This window comes from Octopus bimaculoides, chromosome 20 (genome assembly GCF_046866305.1).
Source record: "Octopus bimaculoides isolate indiv1 chromosome 20, ASM4686630v1, whole genome shotgun sequence".
Classification (NCBI taxonomy): Eukaryota; Metazoa; Mollusca; class Cephalopoda; order Octopoda; family Octopodidae; genus Octopus; species Octopus bimaculoides.
Window position 1 is genome coordinate 28,627,160 of NC_142947.1, and position 13,973 is coordinate 28,641,132.

Genomic DNA, 13,973 nt, shown 5'->3' on the forward strand with positions numbered 1-13,973 from the left:
GAAATAGCTTGTGGTGCGATGGAGGAAGAAGACCACAAGAAGCAAAAGGACAGAATGAAGCGTTGGACCTTACCTTGCCGACCGCAGCGGGGTACACGATCGCTCCTAATCAGAACACGTCTTTCTCGTAACGTCGCTGTTTTTTCACTGGCCCCACGTGCTAGCCTTCGACTGCGTGTCCCCGACTTCCGATCTGACCCTTCCGGTTTGGCCCTTCCGGTCTGGCTTCACCTCTGTTTGCCTCACCCCTCTCCACCACAACACATAGCTCGTCACAGCCCATAATACCACAGAAACTATAAGATGTGCCTTTTATTTTGCTATCTTTTTGGCTCTTATCTAAATCGAAGAGGTGTTTTTACATTCGGCAAAATAATTGACCACTAATTGCAATAATTAATTGGCCTGTATCCCAATTAAAATTGATTACTAGGAAAATAATTGATTGCAAAGGTTCCAATCAATTATCTACAACCCCTGTGCGTATGTGAGTGTGTAAGAAAAAAAACATTCTCTAACAGAAAATTATGCTATAAAAAAAAAATCATCTTTTACATACCTTTTATTAAAATCACTCTGGATAAATTCCAGCAATAATCTTCTCAGCTCTCCAATATTTTAGAATTATAAACAGAAATAATCAGAGGCAGGGAGTGAAGCTAAAAAAATCATAAATTTTCAAATTTTTCTTTTTTTTTTATAGCATAGATGTGTTTATGGGGGGAAATATTGAAAAACATTAATACATATTTGAGTGAAGAAAAAAACAAGGAGGCTGGTCTTGCGATGTGCTAGAAACAACAGCCAAATTTTCCTGAAATTGCACACTTTTTCCTCTGAAAACAAATTTTCCTTTTTTTAACCGAAAAGGTTTCTCTCATGTTTTTTAAGTGCAGAGTGAAAAAGGAAAAAAAGAAAAAAAATGGCTAAAATCGGTCTGGACTGTGATGGTGAGGGGTTGGCAGGAGTGAAAAAAATCATAAATTTTCAAAATATTTTAATTTATTCCATGAAAAGATGCCTCCCATCATTCTGAAGAGTGTGCTGCAAAAAAAATTAGAAAAAATCCCCGTCAAAACGGAGAAATTTCAACTTACGAAGGCCGTCTGATCCGAAACTCTGCTTTCCAGAAACTCCTCTCCCTACCCCCTTCCAAAAGATTTTGCTTACAAATTTCTTTGTAATCGTAATCTACACCGTTTGAAAGGTATTTGTATAAAATTTCATTAAAAATTACTTATTTTCCTGAAAGTTATGAGGGATAAAATGTCAGGTCATGTGAATTTTCCGAAACTCCTGTCCCCAACCCCTCAGAAGAATTTTATTCAACAAATCTTTACATAGTGCAGGAGTGGCTGTGTGGTAAGTAGCTTGCTTACCAACCACATAGTTCCGGGTTCAGTCCCACTGCGTGGCATCTTGGGCAAGTGTCTTCTACTATAGCCTCGGGCCGACCAAAGCCTTGTGAGAGGATTTGGTAGACGGAAACTGAAAGAAGCCCATCGTATATATGTATGTATATATATGTGTGTGTATGTGTCTGTGTTTGTCCCCCTAGCATTGCTTGACAACTGATGCTGGTGTGTTTATGTCCCCGTAACTTAGCGGTTCGGCAATAGAGGCCGATAGAATAAGTACTAGGCTTACAAAGAATAAGTCCTGGGGTCGATTTGCTCGACTAAAGGCGGTGCTCCAGCATGGCCGCAGTCAAATGACTGAAACAAGTAAAAGAGTAAAAGAGAGTAAAGAGTATACACTCAATCTACAAGATCTAAGCGATTATTTGTTGAAAGTTTCATTAAAAAGTATCCATTTTTCTGGAAGTTATGAGGCAACAAAGTGAGCAGGGTATATATCTGTAGTTATGCCATAAATCTCCTAAAATAGGTTATAAGCTGCAATGGTTAAGTCCAAAAAGAAGAAAAGTCTGTCATACGAGGTCTAGTTGCCTTTAAAAGAATACATAATTGTAGAAAGGAGAATTAGTTGAGGTTATTTCCAGGAAGTGACTAGTAGTAAAGATGTAAATGTGGGGTCCTGTCAGTGCTAAGAAATATAAATAATACTGGAAGTGTTTGCGAAATTGCTGCCCACCTTAGGTACCAATCTAACTGCCAACAGTGGGAAGGAGACAATAATTTAAATCTATATCACATTATTATTGTATTCATTCAATAAGTGTGAAAAAGTCAACGCAAAGAACTTTTGAACTTAGAAATTAAAATTACAGGATTAAAATCTTGCTAATGTATACAATCTAACAATTTTAATGAACTTAAATTTTTTTCTGAACAATACATCTTTACTTAAGGGACAGTGCAGTAAATTCCTATTTTATCGAAACACCACCAAAATATTTACTCTATGTTGGTTACCCCAAGGTGAATCTTAATTGAGCAGACCTATGGAAAAAAGCATTCCAGCAATGAACCTCCCACCTTATAAGATTTATGGCAATATTATTTATTGTATCCATTACTCTTTAAGAGGATGGAATGCTATCTGAGGTACATTTGGCTGCTATTATAGCATGGCAAACACCCAAGCAGAGGCTTTATTTTAGCTCATTCATTTACTTCCATATGGTGTATAATAGCAATTTGTTGGATTCTAAGTCTCTGTAAGTTACATTCATATCTACTGGAGACAGTCAGTTCAACATTACAAGCTAATGAAACACTCACTACATTTAGAAAGTAAACACTGCTTACAGCAGTGACTTGTTTAAACTCTAACTGCTAGGTACTTGAGCCATCATACTTTCATGTGATTGATCTATAAATTAACCAATCAGCATGAAGCTGTGGCATGCTATGACTTATTCAAATGTTCTAGCATTTACCCTCTGTCACCTTATAAAAACTGTTAGATGCTTAACTCAGAACCCAGACAGCCGACAAACTGCTGATACCACAGGCCACATTGGACTTTTGCACAGACAACTCCTGGCACTTGGACACACCACATGATGTCCCACAGTTTTCTGCATTCACAGACCAGTTTTTCTTTCCTCCCAGTTGGCAATTATTAATATTCATCATCATCATTTAACGTCCGCTTTCCATGCTAGCATGGGTTGGATGATTTGACTGAGGACTGGTGAACCAGATGGTTACACCAGGCTCCAATCTGATTTGGCAGAGTTTCTACAGCTGGATGCCCTTCCTAATGCCAACCACTCCAAGAGTGTAGTGGGTGCTTTTACGTGCCACCAGCACGAAGGCCAGTCAGGCAGTACTGGCAACAGCTATGCTCAAAATGGTGTATTTTACGTGCCACCTGCACAGGAGCCAGTCCAGTGGCACTGGCAACGATCTCGCTTGAATGTCTTTACACATGCCACCGGCACAAGTGCCAGGAAGGCGACGCTGTGCACAGGTGCCATCATGATTTTGCTTTCGCTTTGCAAGACGAGTTTCGTGTCCAATGAAGGAGACGACGTTAGCATGGGTGCCAGTCGTCAAATTTAGTTCGATTTCGATTTCATTTACCTCAAGCAGAGTTTAGTGTCCAATGAAGGAAAGGTACGCATAAGTGGGCTGGTTACATCCCTGGCAGAGGCCTTGGATTTAGGTCTCACTTGGCTTGCCGGGTCTTCTCACGCACAACCTATTTCCAACGGTCTCAGTCAGAAGTCATCGCCTCGGTGAGGCCCAATGTTCGAAGGTCGTGCCTCACCACCTCATCCCAGGTCTTCCTGGGCCTACCTCTTCCACAGGTTCCCTCAACTGCTAGAGTGTGACACTTTTTCACACAGCTATCCTCATCCAATCTCGCCACATGACCATACCAACGCAATCGTCGCTCTTGCACACCACAACTGATGCTTTAATATTGTTCATTGTAAATGGCCAACACCAAATATACTATGTCCAGCAATAAATATTACAATTAAATGTTTGTGACTTTGCTTCAGTTTTTATCCATGCAGCCAGCAATGATGTTCCACACATACACTACAACAATGATGAGATAATATTCATACAACAACAATAATTAAGCCATCCATCTAGACAATGGTGACTCAGATGTTTGAAATTAAATTTTATCTGAACAGTATATCTTTACTTTAGGGGCAGTGCAATGAATCCTTGTTCGATCAACATTGACCAACTCAACTCAAGCAATAAGCAAACCAAGCAACACTGCTCTGTAATAATATTTGTTTACAGCCAAGTACCTTGAGCAAGGTATTTCATTTTATATTGCTTTAGGTTACTCAGCTGTAGTGAGTGTCAGTACTCTAACTCTAGTTGTTCCATTGGATAAAGTGGGTAGAAATCCAGAGTGTACCTCTATTTGCTTGCAACAACATGGGCACAAAAAAACAATTTATGAAAGCATCAGACATTACCAAGCTAGACTTGCAGTTAAGTGTAATCAGATATAAACAGTTAATGTAGATAAATTTCAGTTTTTGTTTGTTAATCACTTGTGGAGTGAGGTGCCTATAACCTTTGCAGGTCATCCTAGATGAGTATGACATTTGTTTCATGTTTGGTCAATTGCTGCAGGAAAGATCTGGGTTGAGAGTGAATTCCAGAGGGCACTATTTTGAAACAAAAGAATTGAACGAAGTGTTTAGCGTGAAGAGACACAGTAAAGATGAGGCAGGGAAGAAAGATGTGTCAAGAGGACATATACTTAGTTCAGAAAAGCAACAGCTGTTGTAGTAGAATAGAAGAGATGGAGAAGAATCACTACTGTGGTTGTAGAGTATAGGGGGAATTAATCTTGGCAATTAGATGAACAGACTTCTCTTGAATACAATGTAGATTATTTACACATGCAATGTCAGCATCATAAGCAGTACTTTAAGTTTTGTAGAGAATCAACAAATGGTCAGGGATAAAATATTTCATCACCAGAAGAGAAAATCTAGTCTTAAGAATACAAATTTAGTAATATTATATCTACTATATAAATGAGCGTATATATATTTATGTGTAACTCTGAAAGGCTCTGAGATGGTACATCCTTGACAAAAACAGATTTGACTTTTGAAATTTGCATCCCAATGAGAATGTTTTCACTAAATAAGATCAAAAAATATAATTTGATACAAGAAATAACTCAACTTTTAAATCATTAAATTTCTTTCTGTCTGTCTATCTCTCTGTCTTGTATGCTTTCTCTCTCTCTATATATATATATTTACCGCACTCTCACTCTTTCACTGCAAATATATATCTCTCATGCATGCTACTCTCCCTCTTTCTCTTGATATGACATGTAGTTGCTTTCATTTTGTTAAAAACTTTGTGGCTGTAATGTTTGCTTTCATTTTGTGGTTGACAGCTATCACGCAGAAAATGCTATCTTCTGAATCCTGTTTTCTGACTGGGTAAAAATGATCACTTAATGTGGAGGGAAATTGTGGAAGAGGATGACCTAGAAAGACATGGGATAAAATATTGAAGGCTGATCTCAAAATATTGAGCCTTACAAAGATGACAGAAAACTGAAGTATGTGGTGCATTTCTGTATTCAAGAAGACCTGCCCACAACAACAGAATTGAAATCCTAAAACCAAGGCGCCATGTAAAAAGCATTGGTCTAACTACTGGTGCCATGTAAAAGTACGCGGTACATCCAGTTGTAGGAACCAAGCCAAAACAGACTATGGAAACTATTGTGGCCCCCCCCAACCTTGCCAGTTCCTGTCAAGCTGTTCAACCCATGCCAGTATGGAAAACAGATGTTAAATGTTGATGATGATGATGATGATGTAAGGAAGCCCAAAAATAATGTAAAATATCAGTGCTAGAAAAAGCAGTCAAGAGTTCATTATTTTCTCTCTTCTTAGGGAAAATGGTTTACAAATCATTTTAATGTAATAAAAAGTTATTTTCTACACAATCTTCAAGAGTTGATAAAATAAAGTACCAATCCAGTGCTGGTGGTTGTTTTAATTCATTCTACTCTGCCCACAAAATTTGTGACCATGCGGCTAATACAACATTTGTGATTTTATAGTCTTTAGGTAATGTTTTGTGCAACATTTTAGTATTCATTTATTTTGTTGGTTTCAGTCATTGAACAGTAACTATAGCTACTATAGTTAATCATATCAATTTCAGTTGCTACTTCAATCTTAATTTAAAGGATGAAGTTCTTTCCCATGTCATATAGATTCATATGGCCAGTTTCCCGGTTTCTGTGGTGTATATATTCCACCCCTGAATGGGACACTATTCTATCACAGGGTTACTTATTTTTACCAGCTGAAGGGACTGGAGCAATGTGAAATGAAGTGTTTTGCTCATGTATACAATGCATTGCCCAGTCCAGGAATTGAAACCACAAGCTTATGATCATGAGTCCAACACTCTAGCCACCAAGCCATGGTGTCTAGAGTATTGTCTGGAGTGTTGTCTAATGCGAACCCAGAGCAATTTCTTATCTCTTACACTATTTCAGTATTACATTTCTACTCAGTCTTGATTTCTCAAACTAATGAAGTTGCAGGTGACAAAGGAACACAATATTAGTTTAAATTGAAATAAATATAAACACAGATACACACACTGTGTGTGTGTGTGTGTGTGTGTGTGTGTGTGTGTGTGTGTGTGCACCTGTGTGTGTGAGTGTGTGTGTGTGTTTGTATATATGGATATATCTATATCTATCTATATATATATATATATATATATATATATATATAAAGATGAGAATGTGTTTGACTGTGTGTCTGTCTGTGTGTCTGTCTATGTGTCTGTCTGTCTGTGTGAATCCCTAAAACCTGAGAACTACACAACTGATTTCATTCAAATTTTGCTTATGCCTTACTTAGGGTCCATGCTGTGTCATGGGCCAAAAAAAATTTTCAACTTTTTGTCTAATGCGGACCCAGAGCAATTTCTTATCTCGTACACTATTTCAGTATTACATTTCTATTGTAATGTGAGATGATACTTTCAGTTTGAAAGAAGTCCGTCCTATATATATATATTCCTTAAGCATTCCAAAACCGAGTTACCGATTTTGGCGTATGAGATATCAAAAGATTCAGTACTATTTCAGCTATAAACTAAACTTAATTTCTATTCATATATTTGCATTTCAAAAATTCAACAATATAATCTTTTCCATAAATCAACTATCAAACATTTTATACGATGATGTCACATTTTCTGTGTACCTTAAAAGACATCAGTCATCACAACACACACTCACTCTATCTCTTTCTCTGTTTCCCACTCTTTCTCTTTCTCACACACATATGCACATACACATCCATTTCATATACACATACATATATCTTTCATTTTCTCATCTTCACTTTCTTTCTCTCTGTCCTTTTCGCTTTCTCTTCTTTCAATTTCTGCTCTCTTCAAATAATTTTTTACGGAATGAGTGGAAGAAATACAAAATGAGAAAAAGACAGAGACAAGAGAAAGAAACAGAGACAGAAAACAAATTTCTATGGGAGAAGATGAAAGACAGGGATAGCGGATGACAGAGAAATGCAGATGTTTGATACCTTATGTATGTTCTAACAGTAAGAGAGAGAGAGAGTGTGTATGTTCATTTTGCATTCCAAAATTGGGTTCCTATTTTGACGTATGGGGTATCAAAATATTCAGTAATTGTTTTGGTTATCAAATAAACTATATTTTCATTTACATATATTCTATGTTATCTCAACAACCAGCTATAGTCATTTGAAAGCTACTGCTCCACAATGACCAGGTTTCATTAGAAAGTGAAAATAGTTTCATACTTTCAATTTCGACCAAAATTACAAAGTGTTGCATTACGAGAGTGACAATGTTTCAATAACGAAAGCAATGTTTTGCTGAATTAGTCACATCTGTACTATAATAAAGGAAGCTGCTTATCATCTATAATGTGATATGGCTATAATATTGTTTCACTTTCATTCTTTCACTTTTAATTCTAATGTGATAACATTAAGATCATCTTATTTCTTTTATTTTTCAAATAAATGAATAATTTACATCCTAATGTGAACAACATTACGCATCGGGAACTTTCTGTCTTTACGGCCACCACAGCAGAATGGTGTGTCAGTGTATGTGCTGATTGACATAATGAATGGCTGGAGGTGAAACTCTTGACAAAAAACAATGAGGTGGATACTTAATTTATTTGTATCACAATAAGAACATGGCAAATAGTTTAATACAAATAAAATTTAAACAAACATGCATCAACAAATAAGTATAAAAAGTGCCTACACATGTTTCAATCAGGACAAAAGCCCCAAGGACAAAAGCTCCTTAGACAAAAGCCCGATAGTTAAAGTGTGAAAGTGGACAAAAGCTCCACGGTTATATTTTCCGGTTATTTTTTCTTTTTTTTTCTTTTTACTGTTTGCAGTCATTAGACTGTGGCCATGCTGGGGCACCACCTTGAGAAAATTTTATTTTATAATTTCACGTAAGCAAAAATGGAAATCATAATTGTAAAAAAAGAAAAACACTTTATAGAAATACTTTTCAAATGGCATACATTAGGATTATGAAGAAATTTGTGGGGAAAATCTTCGGAAAATTCACAAGAACTGAATTTTTCCTTTGTAACTGTTAGGAAAATGTGTTTTTTTATTGAAATTTTGGTTAAATACCTTTCAAATGACATGCATTACGATTATAAAGTAATTTGTGGAGAAAATCTTGAGGTAGGGAGAGGACTTTCAGAAAATTCCCAAGATCTGAATTTTTCCTCATTATATTCTGAAATCACATTCAACTTTCTACAGATACCCTAGCGTAGTACTACTACACTATGTAGTGTTTATTTCTACCCACTTTTAATAATTTTTAATGTTTTGGCTTCAATTTTGTTTAATTTTAGCTTCAATTATTTTTGCACTTTCTTAACCCTTCCATCGTTATTCTCATTCACTCGTTATTATGTTCTCTCTCTCTATCTATCTATCTATCTATCTATCTATATATATATATATATATATAGAGAGAGAGAGAGAGAGAGAGAGAGAGAGTGAGAGAGAGAGAGAGAGAGAGAGATACATATATTATATATATATACATATATTATATACATACATATATATATATACACGGTGGTGCATCAGCATGGCCGCAGCTCTGAGCTGAAACTTTGAAATGAAATTGAAATGAAATATATATATATATATATATATATATATATATATATATATACACACATATGTATACACACAAAAGTTATGGGGGAAAACTCGGACCTTGTGAATTTTCTGAGGTCTTCTTCCCCACCCTCCCATTGCTTTGCATGCATTTTTTTTCATATTCGTTTCCTACACATTTTTTTACACCCATTGCATTATTTTTTTCTGATTTTCATTTCCAGGTCAAGTTTTAAACATTAACCAGACGGTTAATGTTTTATTTTCCAAAATTTCAATTTTTAAGTAAACAAAATATATTCAATTGAAAATAAATAAGTAGAATAGAATAACAGAATACAAGACTCTTTACCACTCAGTCTGCATATTGTCTGAATTCAAACAAAAGGGAAAGCATTTACTTCAAGAAATGCGTAGAAACATAAAAACGATAAGAAGTATGTTTGAATGACTAGCCTTCAGCACCATAATTCTGTTAGACCTTCAACAGCCAGAGAAAGTTCAAAAGGTCAGCTCATTCTCATTAATTTGTAAGTGCTGAGAGAAAACATTATTACATTATTACCCAGAAACGAAATTGAAAAAAAGGTTTAGGAAACGAATATGAAAACAGAAATGCACAGAAAGCAACGGGATGGGGAAGGATTTCGGAAAATTCACAAGATCCGAGTTTTTCCTTCATAACTTTTGGGAAAATGGGTTTTTTGAAATGAAATTTTATATAAATGCCTTTCAAATGGCATACATTACAATTATAACGAAATTTGTGGGTAAAATCTTTTCCGAAGGGGTAGGAAGAGGACTTCAGAAAATTCACACGATCTGATTTTTTCCCTCGTAACTTTAAGGAAAATGGATATCTTTTAATGAAATTGTATACATACACCTTTCAAATGGCATGCATTACGGATGCCTAATGTGCCGTAAACCCCTTATTTTCGTTCGGAAAAATAGGGTGGGGGAGAAACCAGAATAATTGGAAAATGTTTTTCTTTTTTCGATGAATGAATTACAGTGACCTAATATGCCACAATCTGCAATCTGGGACTAAAATATCAAGCAATTTTTAAGAGGTATGTAAAAGATTTTGTGTTTAAACATTATAATTCTACTTGTTTTACACACACAAACACTAACGTGGTTTTTTTAAGGATTTTTGTATCATTCTTTCTCTCTCCTGTTCAGACTTCATTACCACTAATTTTTATAACTTCAGCATTTTCACCTATTCTTTTCAAACTTGTTTGAATTTTCAATCTAATGTAATCCACACTCTAGAAAACATATTTCTGCAAAATGGAATCTTAAAATATGGGTAAAGGAAAGTGGCTAATGCAGTTTCGCTTCTCACCTTCAAAAACACATTTATTACCCCACCCCCTTTTCTGAACAAAAATAAGGGGTTTGCGGCACATTAGGCATCCGTAATGCCTGCCTTTTGAAAGGTATATATATACAATTTCATTAAAAGATATCCATATTCCTTAAAGTTACGAGGGAAAAAAACAGTTCCTGTGAATATTCCGAAGTCCTTTTCGCACCCCTTCGGAAAAGATTCTATCCACAAATTTCGTTATAATCATAATATATGCCATTTGAAAGGTATTTATATAAAATTTCGTTTCAAAAAACCCATTTTCCTAAAAGTTATGAGGGAAAAACTCGGATCTTGTGAATTTCCGAAATCCTCCCAACCCCTGTTGCTTTCCATGCATTTCTGTTTTCATATTCGTTTCTTACACCTTTTTTTTTACACTTGTTGCACTATTTTTTTTTTTATTTCATTTCCGGATAATAATGTCAACAAAAGACTTTAAAATTTTTAAATGCTGATTTTTCTGTGACTAAAATTTCTTCAAGCAGTGCCCCAGCATGGCTGCAACTCTAATAACCACAAGTAAAAAAAAAAAAAATTCTGGCGTCAATACATTCAACTAAAAATTTTTCAAGGTAGTGTCCCAGCATATCCACAGTCTAATGACAGAAACATGTAAAAGGTGAAAAAAAAAACAACAAAAAATTAACTGAAAAATATAACTGTGGGGCTTTTGTCTACTTTCACATTTAACTATGGGGCTTTTGTCCTACACTTGTTTCAATCTGCTCACTATGTAAGCAGTGCTTTGGATCAGCAGGGTTCGAACCATGTTAAGAGTTTTAGATGTAAAAAAGAACACATGGCCAGATATCTTCAAGGTAGCCTCATGCAAAAGGATAATGCTTGCATCTTTTTCCACAGGAATTCAAGTTGGTGGTAAAAAAACTTACTAGACAAGATAGATGAGGACCACATATTCATATGTTAAGTATGTAAGGTACGACCGTGCGAACCAAAGGAGATGGCAACAAACAGGAACAGGCTCCTTTTAACGCGTTGCACGGTTGACACAAAACATGTAATATAACATAAGATGGCTCGCATGTGAGATGCGAGCAAGTGCCAGCTAGGAATGAGAGAGGGAGAGACACAACCGTTAGATATATATATATAAAGAGTAAGTTTTATTAGGGTAGTCAACTGTGTGTCTGTGTGTACGTGCATGCGGCAATATAAACAATACAATATGTATGACGGACCATCGTATAAAGAATAGTATGTGTACATAATATGTGTGTGCATGTGAGTGAGAAATACAGAGCATGGAATAAGAGTCTGTAACAGACTATAAGAGTTCTGAACACAAAGATAAGAAAGTACTAGTTCTTAGAAGAGTTACACAGTAGGTGGAGGCGCAATGGCCCAGTGGATTCGCGGTTATAGGATCGTGGTTTCGATTCCCAGACCAGGAGTTGTGAGTGTTTATTGAGTGAAAACACCTAAAGCTCCAGGGGATGGTGGCAAACCCTGCTGTACTCTTTCACCACAACTTTCTCTCACTCTTACTTCCTGTTTCTGTTGTGCCTGTAATTCAAAGGGTCAGCCTTGTCACACTCTGTGTCACGCTGAATATCCCCGAGAACTACGTTATGGGTACGCGTGTCTGTGGAGTGCTCAGCCACTTGCATGTTAATTTCATGAACAGGCTGTTCCGTTGATCGAATCGACTGGAACTCTCGACGTCGCAAGCGACGGAGTGCCAATAACAACACAGTAGGTAGAATGTCTGTACACAAAAGGTCGTGACCGAATAGCAGAGCTGAGGTGTCACATATTGTGTGTGAAGTTGAGCGTTGATGCTTCGACCAGTTACTTGGTACAGAAGATTCTCGCAGGTTGTTCTGGCTGTTATTTTCAAGGTGGAAACAATCCACACAAACAGTGTTGAGATGGAACCACAGTTGCTGTTGGTTATGTGTACTCTGGTGGTGGTGTTGGCACTGGTGACGACATTGTAGTAGACAGTAGATCGGTGGTGTTGACGTCGTCACTGGAAACTGGCTGGAGCTGTGTTCTGTGTGTGGTCTACGACTAGACCTGAAAAGGTCTGAGGTTGCGACAAACTGGCGTGGATGAAACAAGACTATTTATAGATAAAAAGGGGCTCCCGAAAAAGCAGAAAAACTCTCTCTCACGTGACCTTAACAGAAGGCCATGATTGGACGGTATGCACCCTGGCGCGAAATAGAACTGTTGACACACAATAATAAGAGCCACACAAATAAGAGCCAATCAGGGTGGTGGACACAGCAGTCTAAGCGGCCGAAAGTTAGATGTTAGCCGTTACGTTATCATTCGTAAATAAATACCTGAAAGAGAGGTTTCACTACAAGTATCTATGTAATGTAAACATTAATTTGTTAGAAAAGTAAGAGAGGACATCGAAGAGTAATAGGGGGACGTATTAGCTAAGCAAAACTTTCTAAAAAGCGATTAGGGATTTAAAAAATTGATGGCTATGTGTTTTGAGGGACATTATGTAATCATTTAATAAAATATATAGACGATTAGGCTGTTGTGAGGGACATTATGTGATTAGGGTAAGATATTGTGAAGACGTTAAGTAAACAGACTGAATTAAAGAGAAGAAAAGGGAGAAAGAAGAAAAATAAAATAACAAGAATATAAAGAGAAATAAATTTGCTGAGGGAAAGAATAATGAAATGAAAATTTTAGTTAATTGAAAGAAGCTAGAAAAAGCAATAAGTGATTAGGGATATATGATATAAAGTATATGTGTAGATTTTAATAATTTAAAGTTATGGCTAAGAAAGATTAGGCTATATTGTGTACTTAGGTGATTGTAAACTAGGAATTTAAATAAGATTCACTTGTAAAGAGGCTTGTATCTGCATTGGTTAAGATCAATTAATAGTGAAGGGTATATATGTAAAATAAAATTTAAAAATACAGCTTTATCATTCAATTATGAAGAAAATTTTTCGTTACTTATTCTAAAGAAAAATTATTGTTATTAGTATTATGTAGCATTTCAATGCACTAACAGATACATTCAATTATGCAGAAAAACTATTAGATGGATGAAAAAAATTATACTTACTTCTATGAGGAATTTAAACCTCGCTACTTATGCTTAAAAAAATTATAATCAAGAACAACGGGTTACCTCCCTTTATCTATCTGGGAGAATGAATTTGGATTAACTGAGAGATGAAACAAATTTAGAAAGACGTATGTGGAAGATATAGAGAAGAATAATATTTATTCTGCAAGTGAAGCATACTGAAAGTAGAGTATGTACACATGCGAGTGCAATATTTAGATGCAAGTAGAGTCTCAATTATTACTGATGTTATGGTATAAGCATATAAATCAAGAATATAAGAGGATGATAAAAATATATTTAATAGTAGAGTGTAGTGGTAGTAAAAGAAATATTTTCAAATAGGTAATTAATGTTAGTGTTGGTACATATAATTATATGAAATGTACTTATATTATAATTAAGTGAAGCATACAGAAAGTATGAGTATAAATTGT

General features: G+C 35.8%; 2 protein-coding genes across 3 annotated transcripts in view; one reads left to right on the forward strand and one right to left on the reverse strand.

The window, feature by feature from the left end:
- Window positions 1–13,607, reverse strand: part of LOC106867274 (uncharacterized) — a 50,580-nt gene extending 36,973 nt beyond the window's left edge. Inside the window, exon 1 of one of the 2 annotated variants that reach the window (XM_089338284.1) lies at window positions 13,534–13,607. The gene's annotated coding sequence lies outside the window, so the exon portion shown is untranslated. The remainder of the gene's footprint in view (window positions 1–13,533) is intronic. The other variant, XM_089338283.1, reaches the window with a different exon arrangement.
- LOC149131658 (uncharacterized) overlaps window positions 1–13,973 on the forward strand; it is an 88,170-nt gene that overhangs the window by 53,403 nt on the left and 20,794 nt on the right. The gene's annotated exons all lie outside the window — the stretch shown is intronic.